The sequence below is a fragment of the Aythya fuligula genome, chromosome 6, assembly GCF_009819795.1.
Source record: "Aythya fuligula isolate bAytFul2 chromosome 6, bAytFul2.pri, whole genome shotgun sequence".
NCBI classification, from domain to species: Eukaryota; Metazoa; Chordata; class Aves; order Anseriformes; family Anatidae; genus Aythya; species Aythya fuligula.
In genome coordinates, this window is record NC_045564.1 from 25,125,035 (window position 1) to 25,144,238 (window position 19,204).

Consider the following 19,204-nt stretch of genomic DNA (forward strand, 5'->3'; position numbering starts at 1 on the left):
AGCACTCACCTAGGGATTTGCCCATTGCTTGTCTGCAAAGAAAAAGTACATTTCCAAATCAAAGAGTCCTGCCTCTTAAGACAACAGAATCGGGGAAAACCCTAAACAGCCTCCTCGGTTCCAGTCTTTCACAGAAAATCTCCCTGTTACATTTCAGTGGGCAGCATCATATTCCACTGCACTGTTTCCCTCCACATTTGCATCTCTCTGGATTCTGCTCCAGCACCAGTCTCTCAATGCCACTGAGCAACTCAGCTGCAGAGCAGTGTCATATGATACAGCATGAGCCATAAATCAAAGTTTTAACTAAGAACAAGTTTGGCACATCGAGGAGGCAGAGTGAATCTTTCTGCAGTAATAATTGCCTTTTAAAAATAAAAGCAGTGCTACAAAACAGTGTTTGCCCACTAGTAAGGTCCTTGCTGTATTTCTCAGCCACAAACATGAATGTTCAGGTGTGTGGTGTGGGCAGCCTTCCTTGGGTGGAAGTTTCCTGACATTTCTGGTGTTAATAAGCTGTAGCTGGTGCAGAATAACCATTGCTAATGGGTTTTACCACCACATTCAGTTCAAGGGGGCGGAAAAGTTGCTTAGTGTTACTGACTGCACTGCACTTTGTTGTTCTCTGGACAAAGAGGTCTGACCCCACAGCAAGGCCGGAAAAGCCACTGCACAGCTTTGTCAGGCAGCCTCACCTGGTGCAGGAGGAAATTGTTGCATGGCTTGGTGCTTTGGAGGCAGATTTTGCCATGTCTGTACTGCAAGAAGAGCTATGCATCTTGGAGGTGTCCTAAGCAGATGCTCCACTAGGAACTGGCGCAGAAACCCAGGGTCTGACTTCCGCAGGACCCACGCTGAGGGACTGGGCAAGCCTTGCAGCTGGCAGCAGTGTACCCGGTAAGCCAGAAACACTACTTTGCAGCAGCCAGATCTCCCATGCATTACAGCTGTCCTGGTCCTTGCGGCACTGCTTACCTATTTGCAGAGGCAGTGTGGTGGAAAATGCATTGCTAGCCCCAATTCAGCGTGCATATTATAGTTTCCCAGTGAAACTTCGTGCTATGTTTTGAGGGCATAAACTTTGCCCCTTCCAAAGCTCTGGTAAGATTGTCCTAGCAGCGAGCTTCAATTCCCTGTGATGACCCATGAAAACCACTTCACAAAGGTCTGAAGCTGACACTGCAAGCTCCAAGAACTTTTAAACCCAATTTCCCAGCAAAGGAGGTAGGCCTGTATCTTTGATGAAGGTCAGAAAGGTGGCTTGCAAAAGGGCTTTTTTCCTCCCTGTTGTGGTTCAACACACACAGCCATCCCTGTCCCACCACCCCCATGGGGAAACCCCTGAATTTGTGGCAGCCAGAGGGTTAAATTCACTCCTAAATTCCTTCCCCAACACTGCCATGCCCCCTCCTCCTGGACCATGCCTATTCAAAACACCTGGCAGCAAAATTCGCCCTTCCCATTAAGCCAATGCTGGCCTTGTTCTGTGCCCTGGCATAGCACATGAATCCACTCCAATTAGCAGCAGCCCTAACAAAGCAGGCTGGAAAACCACCATTAAAATGAAAAATGATGTTGTGTAAATAGAAGGCAGAACAAGCAGGGCCATAATACAACTCATTGCCATCCCCAGACAAACAGCCTCATAACTTACGAGGAGCTCGATGCCTCGAGTGAGTTTTAGACCATTTTCCCCGGGGAGGTAATGCATTGCCTCTGCCCCATTCCGCATTTGCTCAGAGCTTTAGATTTTTTATCCAAAGAGATTAGGATCATTGCCGTTGTTAAAAATGGGGCTTTCTGTTGTGTAACAGTCGTTCATCGAAATGTGGCTTAATTTCTTGTTTGCTGCTACACATTGACTGAAAACTAAAGAATCGCAAGGATCCGCGCTACGTGCTGTGCATGGATCAGCCCTGGTTTAGCCACTACTGTCTTCTGCTGACACCACCACAGCCCCATTGCCCACCCAGCCCTGCTCCCTGGGGACCACCCAGCCCAGGCCAGCCTCCTCCCCAGCCACAGACAGAGCAGGACAAAAGGCTTCTGAATAGCCAACAAAATGAACTCAAAGCACATAAATAAACCTGGTTGCCACCAAGTTACACCCGTACGGAGGAGCCTTAGGGGCAAATCAGAGCCAGAGAGCAGCAAGGCCAACTGTAGGATACAACACATGCCATCAGAAGCCTCCTCAGCCCCATAGATACTTTTCTGTGTCTGCCAGCTACGTTGCCATTTTTAATAGAGTTTTAAACATGATTTTGAAGTTAGAAGAATCACCAGAGCACAGTATGACAGAAAACAGACTTGCCCTGGCTGGGACAGGAGAGAAAGGAAGAGATGACCAAGCAGGTCTTTCACATCTTTGCCTCTTTGGAGAGTTAATTAGTAGGGTACGGTAATGGTATTTGTGCATTTAGTGCATGCGCCGATTACAATAAATTCTGTCCTGCATAGTAAAGTCAAAAGCATCTCACATCCGCCAAAAAGCAATCAGGACCAATTAATGAAGATGTAATTTCCCCAGATGCTGCTATTAACATAATTCATAGTGTTCCTAGCAACGTGAATATAATTAACCCAGTTAACCACAGCTCTCGGCACTGCCACACCAAGCTGCCTGTGCCCACGGGGACAGAGCTGGTCCTCATCCCACCTCCGAAAGGAGGGGCTGGGGAGTCACTGACGTGGTCCACGGCTGTTCTTACAGTAAAAGCAATGCTACAGCCCTTATCCCACAGCCCATTATTATTATTGGGGGACTCAAATGCACCTCTCTAATGGGATGAGCAACCCCACTGCAGACCCAACCCAGGAAAGAGCATGCACAGGTCAAGGGCATGGCAAAAGTTGAGACAATTCTTTAATCCTAGGTGCCTGCTGGCTCCTTTTCTGCCTGTTTTCCTGTTTGATGCCCCGTGCAATGACACAGTAAATGCATTGCTCTGCGTTCACAGCCATCCGAAGCGCAACAACTTACTGTTGGGGAGGACAGGCTGGGAGCTGATAGGGTCCATTAACAGTCCCAGACACAGAAAGCCACAAAACACATCCCATGTCCCACCAGGGAGATGGTCTGGGAGCAAAAGGAGATAGGACTGAAAACCTGCTGGCCCAAAGCCCATCCCAGAAGGGAGGCTTAAGGCCCACAGCACAGCCCAACCAGAGCTGCTGGCCTAGGGCCGAGCTTAAATGGTGTCCAAGGCCCGTGTGGGTCCCAGGTGAGGCCAGACAAGACCATTAGGGCCTTAGTGAGCTCATCCTGCCGTCATAACAGCACCGTGGCAGCCATCAAGGCATTGTGAGGTGCAGCTGGTGCTTGCTGCAGCTGGGAGCCATGGCAGAGGCCAAGCCTCCAGCACTGGTGGGACAGGCAGCACAGGTGGATTTTCTCCCTCTCCTGGTCCCAATTTGGCCCCACAGCTGCTCCTGGGGCAGCAAGCCAGGGTGGGGAGGAGAAGACCAAGGATCAGGCATGTGGGCTAAGGCTCAGGCCTTCTGCTGGCCCTTATACAGGGGAGGTGATGCTGGGCCTTCTGCAGCCCCCTGCCTGTTACTGTAGTGGTGAAATGAGATCACTGCTCACCTGCAGGGACTGAGGGGTGTCCTGAGAAGACTTCTGGGTTGTGTGTCTGGGCTTTTTTTTTTCCCCACCCTGCTCCATTTTCGATGAAATTTCACAACAACAGAAAACTTGGGTAGTGTTTCTTAACAGCTCAAAAGAGTTGGAAGGGCTTTTCTGTCCTGAGGGAAGAGCCCCTTGTTTCTCTCCCTACCTTTTTTCTAGCAAGAGACAAAATAAGAAAGGGAACATTAAAAATTAATGAATGCTTTTTTTTTTTTTTTTTTTTTCCACAAGTGTGGAAAGTTTTCAAATGAATTTGATCAGTTCTTTTGATAGCTGTGGTCAGTAGGGAGCTCATTCCCCTCGGAGCACTTTAATGCTTTTAGGATGTGGGGGGAACTTTGACCAAACCACGTTTCATAGCTGGAGACCACCAGCACTTTAAATAATTCATTGATTTTTTGCAATTTGATTTAACTCAAATCACCTGAAAATATTAGGCTCAAAAACATGGATAAGTTGCTGGGTCAGAAAAGCAGGACATTTTGATGAAAGTACAGACCTCTCGGAGCCAGTCAGTAGTTTAACAATTACCCAATATAATAGCTTGGAAAAAGATGCTGTGGACAAAGGTGAGATCACTCATGTTAATTAAAGGATCCAAGCCACAACGCTCCTGCCTTAATAGTGGATTTAAGCTGAGGCATTGTAAAGCAATGGTAGAACGGATGCTGCTTTAATGCAATTAAGGAAGAAGCAGGGAATTAATGAGTGTTTCCAGGGAGGGCTGGGGAAGCTCTGCTAGCTCCCCACTGGCACCTGGGCTTGGGGCTTTGGTGTCCATGGGGGAAAGTGGATGCCAGGATGAGATGCTGCTGATGGGCCACCATGCCTCTGTATTTCTTCTAACACATCTCTTGTGAAAAATTAACACATCTTCCCCATCCTTCCCCATGGTGTTTATCCCTCCATCCAGCACAGGTTTTGCTCAAGGGATGTGATTTGGTGCCCAAGCCCAAAGATGGGGTCATAGGTCTGCACCCCTGAAAGGGGAGACCCTGAGGAGGGGACCAAGGTGCTGGTCCCCTCCATGCCTGCTCTGCACAGTGCAGGTAATCACATGCACAGCACATGCCAAGGTGGCTTCTTGAACAGCTTTTTTTTTTTTTTTTTCTTTTTTTTTCTTTCACCAGAGCAAACCTTTTATTTTCCCAGCTACAGAAAATCGATGCCTCTTTTCAGTTAAAAGTCCTGGCTTGAAACTTTGGGTGCCTTAAATCATCTTTGTGTGACTCGAAGGAAGGCAAAGTCCTTCTCTGCTGCCAGCAGCCCTGGCACAGGGAGGCGGCTGCAGGCAGGGAGAGGGCTCAGTGCCCAGTGCTGACCCCACTGGGTGTCGTTCAAGCCTTGACCAAATTCAACGCAGAGAGATTTAAATCTTCCCTTGGGACTTCTCGGGAATATATTCTCCTGGGAGAAGAACTGACCACTTGCTTTTAACATTTTTTGGCAAGGCTTTACGTGCCTGAAACATGGGAAGCATGGGCAGAGCCCCAGGAATAATTTTTAACAATCCTCTACCCCAGACTTTTCCCTCCCTCCCACTTTATTTAATTTCCCCCCCTTGAAATCAAGACGGGTGCTGCTGAGCCTGAAGGCATGGCTCTTTCGTCTCGGCTCACAAGGAAGGAAAATAGCCTTGTTCCCATTTTCATGCTAATGCCTGAAAAATCTTCCAGCCAAATCCCCGTTTATCACGGCAGATTGAAGGGCACACAATGGAGGGGTTCATTGCACTCCTGCATTTTACCTTGTACCTTTGTTTGTGTTATAAAGTGGCGTGAGCAAGAAGATTGCTTTTTCTTTGAGGTGTCACAGGACAGAATATTCACGTCAAAGGGAAGCAAGGAATGACACCTTTAGCTTGAAAATGAGCATATTTCCCAACAATTGGGAGAGAAACGTGAGGTTTGAGGCATGTGCTGACCTGCAGGCCTCATTTTTTCCACAGGAGTGAAAAGCAAAGCCACCCTGAGCCACATGGGCATCCAGGGCTCTGCAGTTCCCCCAGGTCCCAACAAGTGAGGCAGCAACGCTGATGATTTTCACTAACCTAAATGCTGTCTTTTAAATGGTTATTCACACAATTAATAGAGAAGTCAAATAACCCAAATGAACGATAACATTTTAAAGTAATTATTTGCTGCAAATGAACACAAATGATTTCAATATATAATGCATTAGCTCCAGCAGCTGGGAGATTCATCATGATTCGAGGTGTGCTCAGAGCTGGGGCCCTGCCTGAAGTCTCCGCAGCTGTAAATCCTCATTTTCTTTCCTCCAGTATAAACTTTGCATAGATTTCCCTTCCAAGTGCACAATGAGCTTTTCCTTTTCATCCCTCATTGGCTCCACTTTGTGATCCCACTGGAGGAACCTCAGTGCAGGACACAGCCCAGCCTGAGGCTCATTTGCTCCAAAGCCTTTTTATTTTATTTTATTTTTTTATCAGAAGGCAAGTTGTGTACAAGAAGAGCTGTTTGATGGACCCTCCCAGCAAAGTGCCCATCAGAGGGTGCAGCAGGGCTGATGTTCACCAGCCCCATTTCTCCCAAACCTGGCCGTGGTTTCCCAGACTCTCCCACGTCACCAGCTGGCAGGGGCATCTGATCACATCACCAAACAGTGACTGCCTCAAACTGATATTTTGTGTGCGTGACGCAGCTTCTTCCGCTTAATTCAATCACAGCATGATTAGATTACACTCCCTGGCACCTGTTTATTTGGGCCAAAGGAGAATGCTTCCCAGCTTTTATTTTCATGCTTCTGGGTACCACAATCAGTGGTGACAGAAAGTTTCTGTTTCAATTAATGAGCGAGCAAAGGAAAGGAAGGGAGAGGAGCAGGGACAGAGGAGGGCTGGTGATTGCCGGGGAGGATTAGGGCTAATTGGCCTGGTTGTCTGTCACTAGCAATTTCCCAGGCAAACCTGGAGGGCTGGAGACACCTCAGGTGCTCGCAGTGTTGCTTTTGCCACTTCCACCACTGCTCTGGCCAGCCTGGTTTAACGTCCCACATCTGGGGGACATTGCAGGTGGCAGTGTGATGATGGGGATGGGACCAGCAGTGTGGCAAAAAGCTGCATCCCCACACAGACAGGCTCCAAAAACACCCTGCCAAACTGCGTGGAGGCAACAAGGCCCAAAACACCAGGCATGGAGGAGAAGTACTTTTCCTCTTCTTTTCCTTATTTGTTCCTTAGAGCTAAATTTTTAGTTCTAAGTGCCCCATGCCAGTCTAGGAGCAGACCCCATGAAACCTTCTGTGTGGAGAACATAAGTTTGGAAATAACGGGAAGCTTTTATCCACCGCAAAACCTTTGCCATAAAACTTCATAAAGTGAATTTTTCCTTCAATGGGTCCCCTGGGACCTAAAAAATAAATATCTGAGGATTCATGTAGTAGTAAAAGTCGATAAAAGTCTTTGAAGCAAATAGGCTATTGAGGAATTACGCGTGGAAGTGAATGGATGGATTCCTCCACAAATCTCTTCACGGAGGTGCGCTGACATAATGAAGACACAGTAGGCGCATTAGGAAAAATCCCCTTTTTAATAACAGCTACGCCGTGTGGTATTCCTAAAGCAATGGCTTGCTAGGTGGGAAATCCACTTAGCAGCGTTTAAGTGGAGGGGAGGTGGAAGGAGGCGGCCTGGGCCGGGACCACACGCAGCAGTGACAGGGGGATGGCAGCAGACCCAGGGCCAGGCTGCGGCCTGTGTCCCCTTGTCCCAGTGTCCCCACACCACTGTCACCAGCAGTTCCCCTGGCCCCACTGCCCACCCCGGTGCAGCCGGCCCCACACATAAGCATTGCTCTCTGCTTTCGTTAGGATCCTTTTCATTTTTTCTGAGGAAATGTCGGGCCTCCATAAACCCCCTGCTGCTGACTGCAGAGGTCTCGGAGGGGTTTTGGCTGAGCAAGCATTTCTCTTGTAAATCTAAATATTTGTACTACAGCTGTGTAAACAGTCAAAACTTGAAGGGTTTTTATTTTTAACCTCCCTGATTTCCAGCAGGGGATTAGGATGGATGTATTGTGTAGTCTTACGTCACCTTGTGCCATTTATTGCACATTGACGAGCTCAGTCTCCTTTCTGGAGGTGTTTCGCTGTTGTTACTTATACGGCAAATCCAGATGGATGGGAATTAGATGCTTGTTACTTTATATTGCACTGTCTACCCAGACACCAAATGTTCATCTGTGTGAATGCAGTGGTCCAAAATTTCTTCTGGCTTTCTCTGGGCAGGATTGCAAGGTGCTGCCGGGGAAGGAGAGCTGCAACCAGCTGTGTGCTGTGCCACTTCGTTCTTTTTAAGTGCTTTACAGCAAAACATAGCTTGGACCAACTTGTACAAATGCAAAGAAAGAGCAGCCAAAATGCCGCGCCGAGGCAGCTGTGCTGTACAGACGTGCTGCAGACAGATGTGGCAGCTTTTCACCTGAATATTAAACAAGGAGTGGAAGGCAGTCCAAGCCTCTGAAAATTAAAGGTCTAAATCCATTTAAATTTACAAACTCTGTAAATAAATAATAAACCAGAACACTGCAGCTCCTGCTCTAAATGCATTCTGCCTTGCTGTGATGTTGAAGCACTCCTGTATTTCTCTGCATGTCCCACGAGCTCTGGTTTACAGAGCCGAGCTCCTCCAAATGCACCCATCTCTGGTCACTGCAGGGCCCACATGAGCACAATATTCAGTGCGAACAGCACCCAGCGTTTGATGTTTGGTGATCTCGTACCGGCCCTGGAAAACGAGCTCCTGAGCATGAGCTGCTCTCCAAGGCTTGTGCAATGCAGCAGGACCCCTGTCTGCCATGACAAATTGAGACCCAATGGTTTTCCTTTATCATCTGAAATGAACACAAAGGACTTAAGGAGTGTTTCACTGAGTGGCTGGAGGTCCTTCTGTTCATTTGTTATTTCCCATTTTCAAAGTCATTCTTTGACTTTTCCCTCTGAACCCATTTCTCTCTGGTGTTGCAGCTGCGTTTGTCCTTCTGTCCTATTGTCACCGCTGGGCCGAGAACAATACCTGCAGCCACACAACCCTGCAAGGAGCAGAGACACATGGATGTCAGCCACACAGCTGCCAAAAACCCAGGATTTGGGCATTTTGGGTTGAGTGCGACTTCCCAGGGCCATAGGGCACATGGCTGGGGGGCTGGCAGCACCAAGCAATGATGTGGCTGCAGGTCACTTTTTTCGTGCCATTTCAATTAACAGTCCCAATGTGCTGTCTGGTCAGATTAACACCTGTCTGGTGTTAATCTGTGGTTAATTGGGTCAGGCTGGATGGCAGCAGCAGTGAGCACCAGGCAGCTCTGAGCACAGTCTCACTGCCTTGACCTCTCTGCCACTGTGCCATGGGGACCCCTGCACCTCTCCCCTCTCCACCACCTTCTGAGAAACCTGCAAAATTTCATGCATCATCTGGGACCCACTCCATGCTGCAGAGACTCGTATCTCATTTACAGCACTCCACTTTCCCAAGAAAAATCAATGCTTGTTTACATTACTACCATACAACCCCTATTTTAAAGTAATTCATGGCTGGGCCGATGCTATTAATTTTATTAAGCCGTTATTAGTGGGCAGATATTATTCCGCTCCATTGATCCTAAGTTGATGCAATTACCACTCGCGAGCCAAGCACCATATGTCTGGAAATTTCAATTCTGTTTGCAACCTGAACGGTAAAACCACACCACACCAGATGCTGGTGGTGGGAATCAGGGAGCCTGCTGATTTCCAGGCGGATTCAAAACAAGCAAAGAACTGCCCAAATTTTATAACTTAAATCCTTTTAAAGCAGAGGCACTGATATCAGCCTGGATCTGAGCTATCTGTGAATGCACCGTGCCAAAGGCAGAAATGTGCTCAGATATTCTCGAGCCTCCCGGGTCTTATAGTCCATAGAAATCTCATCAGTGTGGATTACCAGTTAACTGAAACATCCTCTGATGTGAACAGGACATTTTACACATGAGGCCAGCTAAGGTTAGCTCTGTCTACACAGAAAATGTGCCAACCATCAGGAAGGGCCACGTCCAGCTGCGGGTACATTGCACTCTGCTTGCAGGGGATGGATTTCACCCAGAGGCCTCAGAGCACATTTTCCTCTTTCCTGTGGAAAAAAAAAAAAAAAGCAGTGTGGGAATATGAGACAAAGCAGTGCAAATCCTACAGTCTCAAACATCCCCCAGGAAATCCAACCACAAGAGTGACCATCTGATCATGAGAGGTGTGATGAGTCCCCAGGAGCAGGAGGATACAGGAACCCCATTGGTGATGTCCGCCCCACTGAGTGGTCATATGGACACAAGGGAAAAACAACGACAACAACAAAAAAAAAACTCTTTGCAGCCAGAAGGAATCCAAGACTGCAGTTAAAAATAAAAATAAGAACTCACACAGCTTGGAGGAACATTAGCTCAGCCACATCCTTGTGTTCATGGACAGAAATTGGGTTTGTGTGTATCTGCAGGTCAGAAAGAACCTGTCACTCAGGGACTGGGAGAGAAAAGAGAGAGTTCCTGTGCCAGGAGCCTGCAGTGTAAATAAAAGGTGGTGGGTGGGAGGATGGATGGATGGATGGATGGATGGATGGATGGATGGATGGATGGATGGATGGATGGATGGATGGAGTGCACATCTGCTGGGGCTGCCTCTGTCTGTAAGGCCAGGTGTCCCGTGCTGAGACTCAGGCCAGGGTCCCCGCAGGACAAGCCAGGAGGTACCATGCAGCTGCTGGCTCCTGCTGCTGGCTGCTGCTCCGGAGGGAGCAACTGATTTATGGGGCCCACTGCACTCAGCTAAAATGCTTGTTCAACATCATAAACCAGCAGCCTTGTCTCCCACGCAAAGCAAAGAAAGGGAGAAACAAAATGAATGCTTTTCTCCACAATTGAGATGTTTCCTGGCAGCCGTGGAGCTCTGCAGGGCATTTGCACTGGGCAGCAGGGCAGAGAACGGCATCCCCACCTCGGCTGCCAGCAGACTCGGCCACTGAGGCTCTCCACATGGGAACACACTGGGAGGGTTCCCACTATCATTTGGTGCCCGGGACGGGGCACAGCAGGGCAGGAGCATCCTCCCTGAGGCACTGAGGGATGGAGGAGTGGACACAGGGGCTCCCCAAACCCAGCATTTCATTAATGAAGTTGTTTGCAAGGTGGTGCCAAAATGAAAAGCATGGCTGAGTGGTTTATTTAAACCTTTTGGAGGGTTGGAGACCAGGGTTGAAGCTGCCCTGCTGCAGGTGCCAGCAGTGATGCATTTGCTGCAGAGGTCTGGGGAGCCTGGAGCATGGGCCGAACCCATCCTTGGTGCTCAGCACCCTTCTCTGGGGGACAAGGCACACGAGAGCCCTCCCTGCCTCTCCCCACGGCTCAGAGACCCTGCTGGAAATGGCAGCAGGGTTTGGCTGATCAGCACTTGGGGATCTGCTTTATTTTAGCTGCCCCCAAAAGGACCGCATGCAGGGACAGATCAGATTAACAGGGCTGATGGAAAACATCCTCCCCTTTTTTACCCCGACAGCCGCAGCCCTTTATCATGTCTGAAGACAAAGTTTTTCAGCCATCAGTTTTCTGCCTCAGGGCTTTGTTTCTCTCCAATACAAGTTTTCTATTTCTTCTCTGAGAAAAAAAGTGGAACATTTTGCTGGCAGGTTTTCCAGCCAACCTTGTGCATTAGGTGTGGCAGCGGCCAGGGCTGGCACATCCGCACCCACCCCCCATACACTGGGGCCCTGGTGAGGACAGGGTGCAGATGGCAGCTTGCCAGCCATGGCAGGGGGAGGAGAAGAGAGAAGTGATTCCTTGCTGCTCAGCCTGGCACCACATCCCTTCACCAGCCCCCTCACGTCCTTCTCAGCCACATTAGCGACTCGCCACACTCCCTGTGCCAGGACCGGATTCAGCCGTGCTGGCATTACGAAAGTGTGCAAGGGGCTGGGACACATGTGAATGAAGACAAATATTCAGACCAGCCCCTGATGGGCCATTTTGCTGGCTTTCTTCACATCCTGCAAGGTCGAAGATAAGACCACCAGCAAGGGCGATGTCCCTCCTGGAAGGTGGAGGGACACTGGTGATGCGGGGACAGGGTCCCACTTACTGGCGTGGCATGGCCAGCACCGGGGTGTCATGCACCGAAGCTGACGTACTGTGTGATAGATTTGATGCACTTCACACTGAACTTGATGCATGGCTTTGGAACCAAATCCATCACCTCTTCTGTCACACTCCATATACTGAATCAGAGTCACCACCTACTGAATTAAAAACTTCACATGCAGTTCACATCACACCATAAATCAGGCCGAAATGGAATTAAATGCATTGTATGCTAAGAACTCATTAATCAGCCCGTAAATTAAACATGAGACAAGCCTGTAAGAGTGGATGTACCCAGATCTAGCCCCTAGAGCACACGATGCCGCTGAAGTCTCTGAGCTTCTCCACCCATTCCAGAGCATGTGTCCATGCCAGGACCTGCTGGGTACCAGGTCTGGCCCTGTCCCGGGCCCACCCGAAACCTGGGCACCCCACAAATCCTGCAGGTGGCCCTCAAACCATCCAGGCCCACCTGAGGGAGTTCAGACCTGAAGGACAGAAGCAAGTCAGAGCCAGGCCCTGCCCCTCCTAGGGAAGCAGCAGCAGGAGGCCACGAGGGCTTTGTGCCCCTTTCTGGCAGCTGGCTCACACCCAGCACCTCTCCCCTGCAAAGGGATGGGCTTGAAACCCCAACAGCCTTGGTGCTGAGCATCCTTCTCCTAAGCCCTCAGCAGGGCTCCTGGTTCCCTGACTGTGTTTGGGCACCTGTAACTCAACTTGAAGGCAACAGGAGTTTAAAAAAATCTCTGACAGGCCTGTGGCAGGAGCACAGAGCAGGGGGCTCTGGCTGCTCCAGGCCAAAGATAGAGACTGGGCCGAAGACAAGGCTTCTGAAATTCTTAGCTAAAACCAGGCTTCTGATTTCCCCTTCTTGTTATCTGCCTTAAATGTGGTTTTTGTCACACAGTTCAGGAGGCCCCTGGGAAAGGTGGGACAAACTCCTAGCCCGTCAGAAACAGAGACCTCCTTGGATCCGATCCACACTGTTTCCTTTTATTTTCCTATTCATCTGGTCCTCTCAAAATCTGCTCAGAAGCAATTAGAGCCTGTCAGCTAGAAGCTGATGCAACTTTTATTTAATTAGCCCAGCAGCCAATAAAGATCCCATTCATCAATATCTCATGGAAGGTATGGCTGGCGGTGGAGGGGGGGGGGCGAGATTTGTCATTTCTCCCCTACATCCAGATGGCTGCGAAGCATCTATCAGTGATCTGATCACACGCATGGACACGTGCACATCTGAAGAGACCGACCAGCTGGGAGGCATCTGTCCAGAAAGCAGTTATGGGGGAAAATAGTGCAAGACCGTCCCAGATGCTCCATTAGTGAGTCCTGTCTGTAATTCAGGCTCCAGACCAGCTTGGGCAGCAGGTGACCCTGGTGGGAGAGCAACTTTGGAGGGCTTTTCCTCTCCTGCCCCATTTTGCTGTCCTTCCCAGCAACAGGAAAGGGTGGAGATGTGTAAGGAGGGCCCAGTGCCAGCAGGGTGAACTGGGGCAGGCCAGGAGAAGTATGGATGGGGATTTCCCCATCCCTGCTGCCATTGCTCTAGGAAGGGGGAAAACAGCCCCCGTCACTGCCCATAAACGTGTTGGAGGTGGGAGAGGGGGACAGGGGAAATTAGTACCCAGAACTGATGGATCCCAGCAAAATTTTGGGGCATTCAAGATGCCAGAGGTAGCTCTTGGGGTGACACCTTCCTCACATGAGAACTTTTCCCTAAGTTGACTGTCAGAGCATCAAACACTTGCCTGACCTTCTGCTGGACCAATGTAAGCACATTTGGCTTTGGGGCTTTTCCCAGAGAGCAGGTAGGGTGGCCAAGAGGATGGGGACCTGGGCCTGGCACTGGTCTCATGGGACAAAAGGGAGATTTCACCTGCTCAGGCCCGCAGGATTGGGCCCCTGCCAGCATCTGTTGCCAGCACTGTTTGCAGCTTCAGCATTACAACTCCCCGAACTGAAAGAAAATAAATCAATTATCACAGGATGGTTCATAGTTGACAAACATGAGTGATGGTATCTTTGTAATTAATGATTATGAGAAAGCAGCTGAATAGTTTGGTTCCTTGTGGCTGGTTTGATATGTGATACACAGCAGTCGGTGCAAGCAAAGCAGGTAGTGGGAGCTGGTTTATCCTTGGTTTGTCCAGCTGGAAGCTGCACCTCCCAGACCTGCACACCAGGCTGTTTTCTCTCAAAGCTTTAACCCCCCATGGCAGAAGAGGCGGGTTAAGGAATACACCACATCCAAAGCTGTATTCCCAAGCTGGGAGAAGCTTGGGAATGCCAACTCATAAAGTGTTAAGTAAGCCTTAAAAAGAAGCAAGATGAAGGCTTAAACATCAGGCTGAACTACCCATGCAGTGGGGCTTGTTCCAGGACTGAGAACATGTGTGGAGACACGCTGAAGCACGCCACTACATCCAGAGGAAGCGAGCGATGCAATATACCCTGCGCAGGGGGACGGGCACTTAGCAGAGAGCTCTCAGGGGCTGTGCTCAACCTGAGCCTGTGGTTTAACTGCTTATCAGATAAAAAGTAATGAAAAAATACTCCCTCTATTAACAGATTATTTCGAGCCAAGCTGTGGTGCTTGCCTGTTTTTATTCTCTTCCATCAAGTCTTGTTTGATTTGGCTTTTTTATTATTTTTTTTCCACTTAAGGCCAATGTGATGTGCTATGCTTGGAGTTGCCAACTTCAGACATTTTTGCTGGTGTGACGTTTGGCATTTCACAGCTCCCGGGGGCTCCTCTTTTAAGGGGACTCTAGGGTTTTGCTGCATTAAAACAAACATATTCTTTCCAGGTCGGGTGTGGAGAAACCTATGTGTGGCATCCAGCTTCCAAACTCAAAAGAGAAAAAAAAGAAAAAGAAAAAGAAAAACACTCACACACACACACAAAAAGAAAAACCCTCAAAAGTGTTATCTTTTAATCATCTTTTCAAACACTATTCCCTTGGGGAACCCAATTCACAGATTTTCCGCTAACAAAAGGTGATTCTTCTGGAGAACAAACTCGCTCCTCATCTCCAGCGCCTGGCTTGCACACCACTGAACTCCTGCATTGTGCACGCGAAGCCCACGGCCAGGAGCCGCAGGGCAGCAATGGCGCGGTGCCCAGCGCCTGGCCCAGCGCCCAGCACGTGCCCCAAAGGGGCTGTTTCCTGCTTTCTCTGAGCCTCTATTCTGCTGCTCCCTTCCCTGGGAAGATGCCCCTGTCTCCGTGACAGCTTCCCCGCTGGTTAAACAAACCCAGGGGGAAGCACGGGGCTTTCCCACGCGGTGCAGCACCCTCCTTGCATCCCCTGCAGACAACTACTGCACAACAGCCTTCCCCAGGGAGGTGTGAGGACCCGTGGTGAGGACCAGGCCCAAGCACCTCCTTCTGGATCTCTCCTTTCTAGAGAGGCTCAGGGTTGTCTCCTTGCTCCCATGCTTGAGCTCAGACAGGACCTGCCTCATAAAGCACTCGCAGGCTGAGCAGGCCCAGCAAGCCCACGACAGAGAGAAAAAGAGCTCCTTTTGCCAGCACTTCATGTTAAGCTTCTATATTTAAAATGACTACTTAAATGAATAAATGAATAACAGGTCTAAGCACTTTACCAAGCAAATCCGATTTCTGCTTAGGAGAATTGGATAGAATAAAGCTAAAAAAAATTGCTTCGAGGATGGGATGTAATTGAAAGTGCCAGCACAAGTTCTCTTACTGTGCTTGTAGGTTCAGAGAAGAAACTTGCTAATGAACAACTGCTTTAAACAAGGTCACCATTAATACTGACTTCAGCTGTCAAAAAGACTGAGATTGCAAACTAAGAGGGGCACAAGGAAAACCTCTTAATTTGTTTGTAAAATATTTGCAAAGTGTCATATCAATAATGGATAATAAGAAAATGTTGGCCCTCCAGAGCTGGTGCACACTGCAAAGCTTTGCTGAATTGCACCTAAACTGTTATCAATAGCGCATTTATTATTATAATAGATGAAAAACAAGCTTTCTGGCTGAAAAACAAGATCAATTTGAGCTCAAGCTATTTGGATGTATTCTAAATTCTAATTTGGATGTATTCTAAATAAAAATGCAGCATGAATGATCGAAAGAAAGAAAGAAAGAAAGAAAGAAAGAAAGAAAGAAAGAAAGAAAGAAAGAAAGAAAGAAAGAAAGAAAGAAAGAAAAAATAGAAATAGGAAAAGGAAAGGAGAAAAAAGGAAAGGGAAAATGAAAAGGAAGAGGAAAGGGAAAATGAAAAGGAAGAGGAAAAGGAAAAAGAAAAAAGAAAAGGAAAAGGAAGACAAAAGAATAACCCTACTGCAATTGCATATGCTATCCAGCTCTGACTCAGTACCTGAAAGAAAAAAAAGAAAAAAAAGAAAAAAAAAAAAAAAAGGAAATTTTATTTGTGTCCAGCCAGACATTTCTCATCTTCAGGGTTTGATTCAGAGCCTAAGCTAACAGAGCTTTTCCTAGTGGGTCAGGATCCAGCCCCAGGCTTGAGGGCTTGATGCAGGAAGTCAGCCAGATTGCGCTGAGCTCCCGGTGCAGGTCAGGATTTGATTAGAGTCCGGCAAAGAAACCCAGACAAAATCTATCTTGCTGCAATCAAAGACAGCCACAGTTTAGACAGGGAAAAAAAAAAAAAAAAGAAAAAGAAAAAAAAAAAAAAAAAAGAGAGAGAGAGAGACTGTAGAAGGAGAAAAAGCAGCCACCTAGGTGAAAGGGGACAAGGTTTCATTCCTGGGGCAAGTGCCTTGGGGACTGAAATGGTCGGAGTGGCATCTCACCCGCAGCGTCACCACATGCATCAAAACCTGCAGGAGACCAACGTGCCCTCGCCTCCCCCCACAATTAGGTGGTCTCCGACACCTCCTGGGGCTGCCTGCCACCCTGCAGAATTAGGCTCCTCTTTTGTTCTGACAAAGAAGAGACCAGTGAGTTGCAGACTTCTCCCCGTAGCTCTCTAAATAATTGCATTTTCTTATGTCTTTTAATCGCAAGCCCCATGAGGCCCATAGTACCACGTGTGCAAGCCAAATTGGCCCATCAGATCAGTTTATCAAAGGGGCCTCATTTAATCTCAGTCTTTGATGAAGATAGCAGCCGTCAAAGCCTGCCCTAATGATTTGCTGAGTTTACTTTGCCTGCAGATCTGCGGCATGAAGGGCACTTGGCCTCCAAGCACAGCATTGCTAATGGGAAGCCACAGCAAGGGAAACAAAATTGGCAAGAGAGAAAGGAAGAGAAATCATAGCAGAAACCTGGAACAACTCTGGAGACTGAAGAGGCAAGATAAACCCTGTGGTGGGTGTCACCATGAATAATATCATGAGACTGGTCAAAAAAATTTGGAGGCAGAAGCTCCTGTGGAGTGAGTTATTGCTACTGTGAGACTCAGCAAGGAGAGGATGAGTCCAAGGAGAGCAAGGAAACGCAGAGCCAGGGGAAGGAAGGAGCTCTGGGGAGAGCAGCCTGACATCAGAGCCTTTGCTGCACAAATCCAGCTGGTTGTGAGGCACTCGGTGGCGTTTAATAGTTTTCAGCTCCGACAGAAGAGGGAACTCGGAGCCTGCATTACAGCAGCTCGAGGAGCGCTGCGGGCTGAGAGAAAGCAAGCACAACCCGGGGGTTTCAACCAGCATGTACAGACGGGTGGTGCAAAAAAGGGCCAAGAAAGTCCCCCCGGTGGGGATACAAAGGACTCTACTGGCACCGTTAGCTCTGGGGGATTCCTCACGGCTCCACCAAAGATGGATGGGCCATCTGACAGCAAACAGGCAGGGCCATTTATTTATTTCACGCAGAGAGTGCAGGTGCTCAGAACAACCTTTGGGGGGAAAACAGAAGAAAAACAGAGACATGAGCTCCAAAAGAAAAGCCACAGCCAGCAGCCAGCAAAGGGTGAAATGCAAACATTGCTCTGGCTGCCTGGTGCCTGCAAAGGTCCTGCTGAAAGCACCTGCAAGCCAGGCAGGCAGCGAAAAGCGCCCAGCACCGTACATACAGTACACATGTGCTTTTAGCATTGCACATGATGTGGCAAGGTCTGGGAGATGCCTGTCACCCATGAGCTGGAAGAAGAAGGAAGAGAAAGTGCCCACCATGGACAGGCAGGGCTGGCCCGGGTCCCTGTGCCAGGAGGAGCAGCTCTGCTCTGCAGCTCCAGGGTCTCCAGCAAGTGTGGGAGGCTGGAAAGAGCAGCCTGACCATAAATAACGTATGCTTCTGAATTATCTGCCTCCACAAGATGTGTAGGGCCACATGAGGTTCTCACAAGAGGCCAGAGCCAAAAGCAACTGAGGGTAGATGCCCTGTTAGCACCCAGATACTTGGCTCTGCGTGGTTCCTGCCCAGACACGGTGGTGCCACGGGTGAGAAGCTTTTCTGGCCTCAGCCCCGTGGGCAGCATGACACAGGACAACCCTTTTCTGCAGGTCACTTTGGCTCCTTTTCCTTACACACATGGGTACGTCAAACAGGACAGGTCGAACAGACTGAGCTGCATATGCAACAAGAAAGAAAATGTATCTAAAAAGTGATGTTAGCTCAATTTTTGTGCCTTCAGCTGGGCTGCCAGTTGCCACCCTGCTGGATTCCAGCTGCAGCTCGTCATTGCTCAGATTGAATTGCTACCTTCTGCTTTGGGTTTTGACTTTCTGCAAGCATATTGCAATTTTAATTAAACATTAAACCAGTGTTTTTGAGAGTTTTGTTGTTTACCTTGTTGATTAAGAGTCTCTGGGGTCCTAAGTTCTACCCTAAATTTAGGTCAGTTCTGGCTGAGCCCTGCAGGATAGCTGCTAAAACTACTCGTTAAAAACCCAGAGATCAGAGTTGATCAACTGGCAGTGGGAACCTGTGGCGTGGCTGCTCCACATCCTGGCAATCTTCTGGTCTACAGATACTCAAGGCAGGCTAATGTAGATCTTCTAGTGAAACACAGCATGGAAAGAGCTTGAGGAGATGCAGCAGCTGCTTGATCCAAAGCACATTAAGAGACAGCCTGTTTGCTTCATTATTGACCACCTGGGATGGCAGGGAAGGAGAAGCTTTAAGTGAAACAATTATTTTCCTTCATGCAATTTCTGTAACATGGAATGAGCCCTCCTTCGGGCAAAAAGTTTAAGGATCCCCCATTTCTGTCTTTCTGGGAAGCACTTTGCAAGAGATGGAAAAGCCTTACAAAGCCCATGGGTAGCATGCCTTACAAAGCCCCAGGGAAGCAATGCCACAGCTCGGACTTAGGCAGCCTCACTGATTTTGCTTTTTTTTTTTTTTTTTTTTTTTTTAATCCTAAATTGCTCAGGAAACCCAAGGGCCTCACAACATCTCCTCATATGTGACAGGTTTATCACACGTGTTGACATGAAGGACTAGAGTACAGCCAACTGGAACCAGAAACGTTTCTTAAATGCTGTTGTTTAAGTCGTATCACAATAATACATGCTAACAAAATGC

At 48.5% G+C, this 19,204-nt stretch overlaps 1 protein-coding gene across 2 annotated transcripts in view; it reads right to left on the reverse strand.

Moving 5' to 3' along the window:
- Positions 1 to 9,695: 9,695 nt before the first annotated feature.
- The window catches only part of SLC15A2 (solute carrier family 15 member 2), a 50,403-nt gene continuing 40,894 nt past the window's right edge, over positions 9,696 to 19,204 (reverse strand). For both annotated transcript variants that reach the window (XM_032189581.1, XM_032189580.1), the window contains one exon: positions 9,696 to 9,755. The gene's annotated coding sequence lies outside the window, so the exon portion shown is untranslated. The remainder of the gene's footprint in view (positions 9,756 to 19,204) is intronic.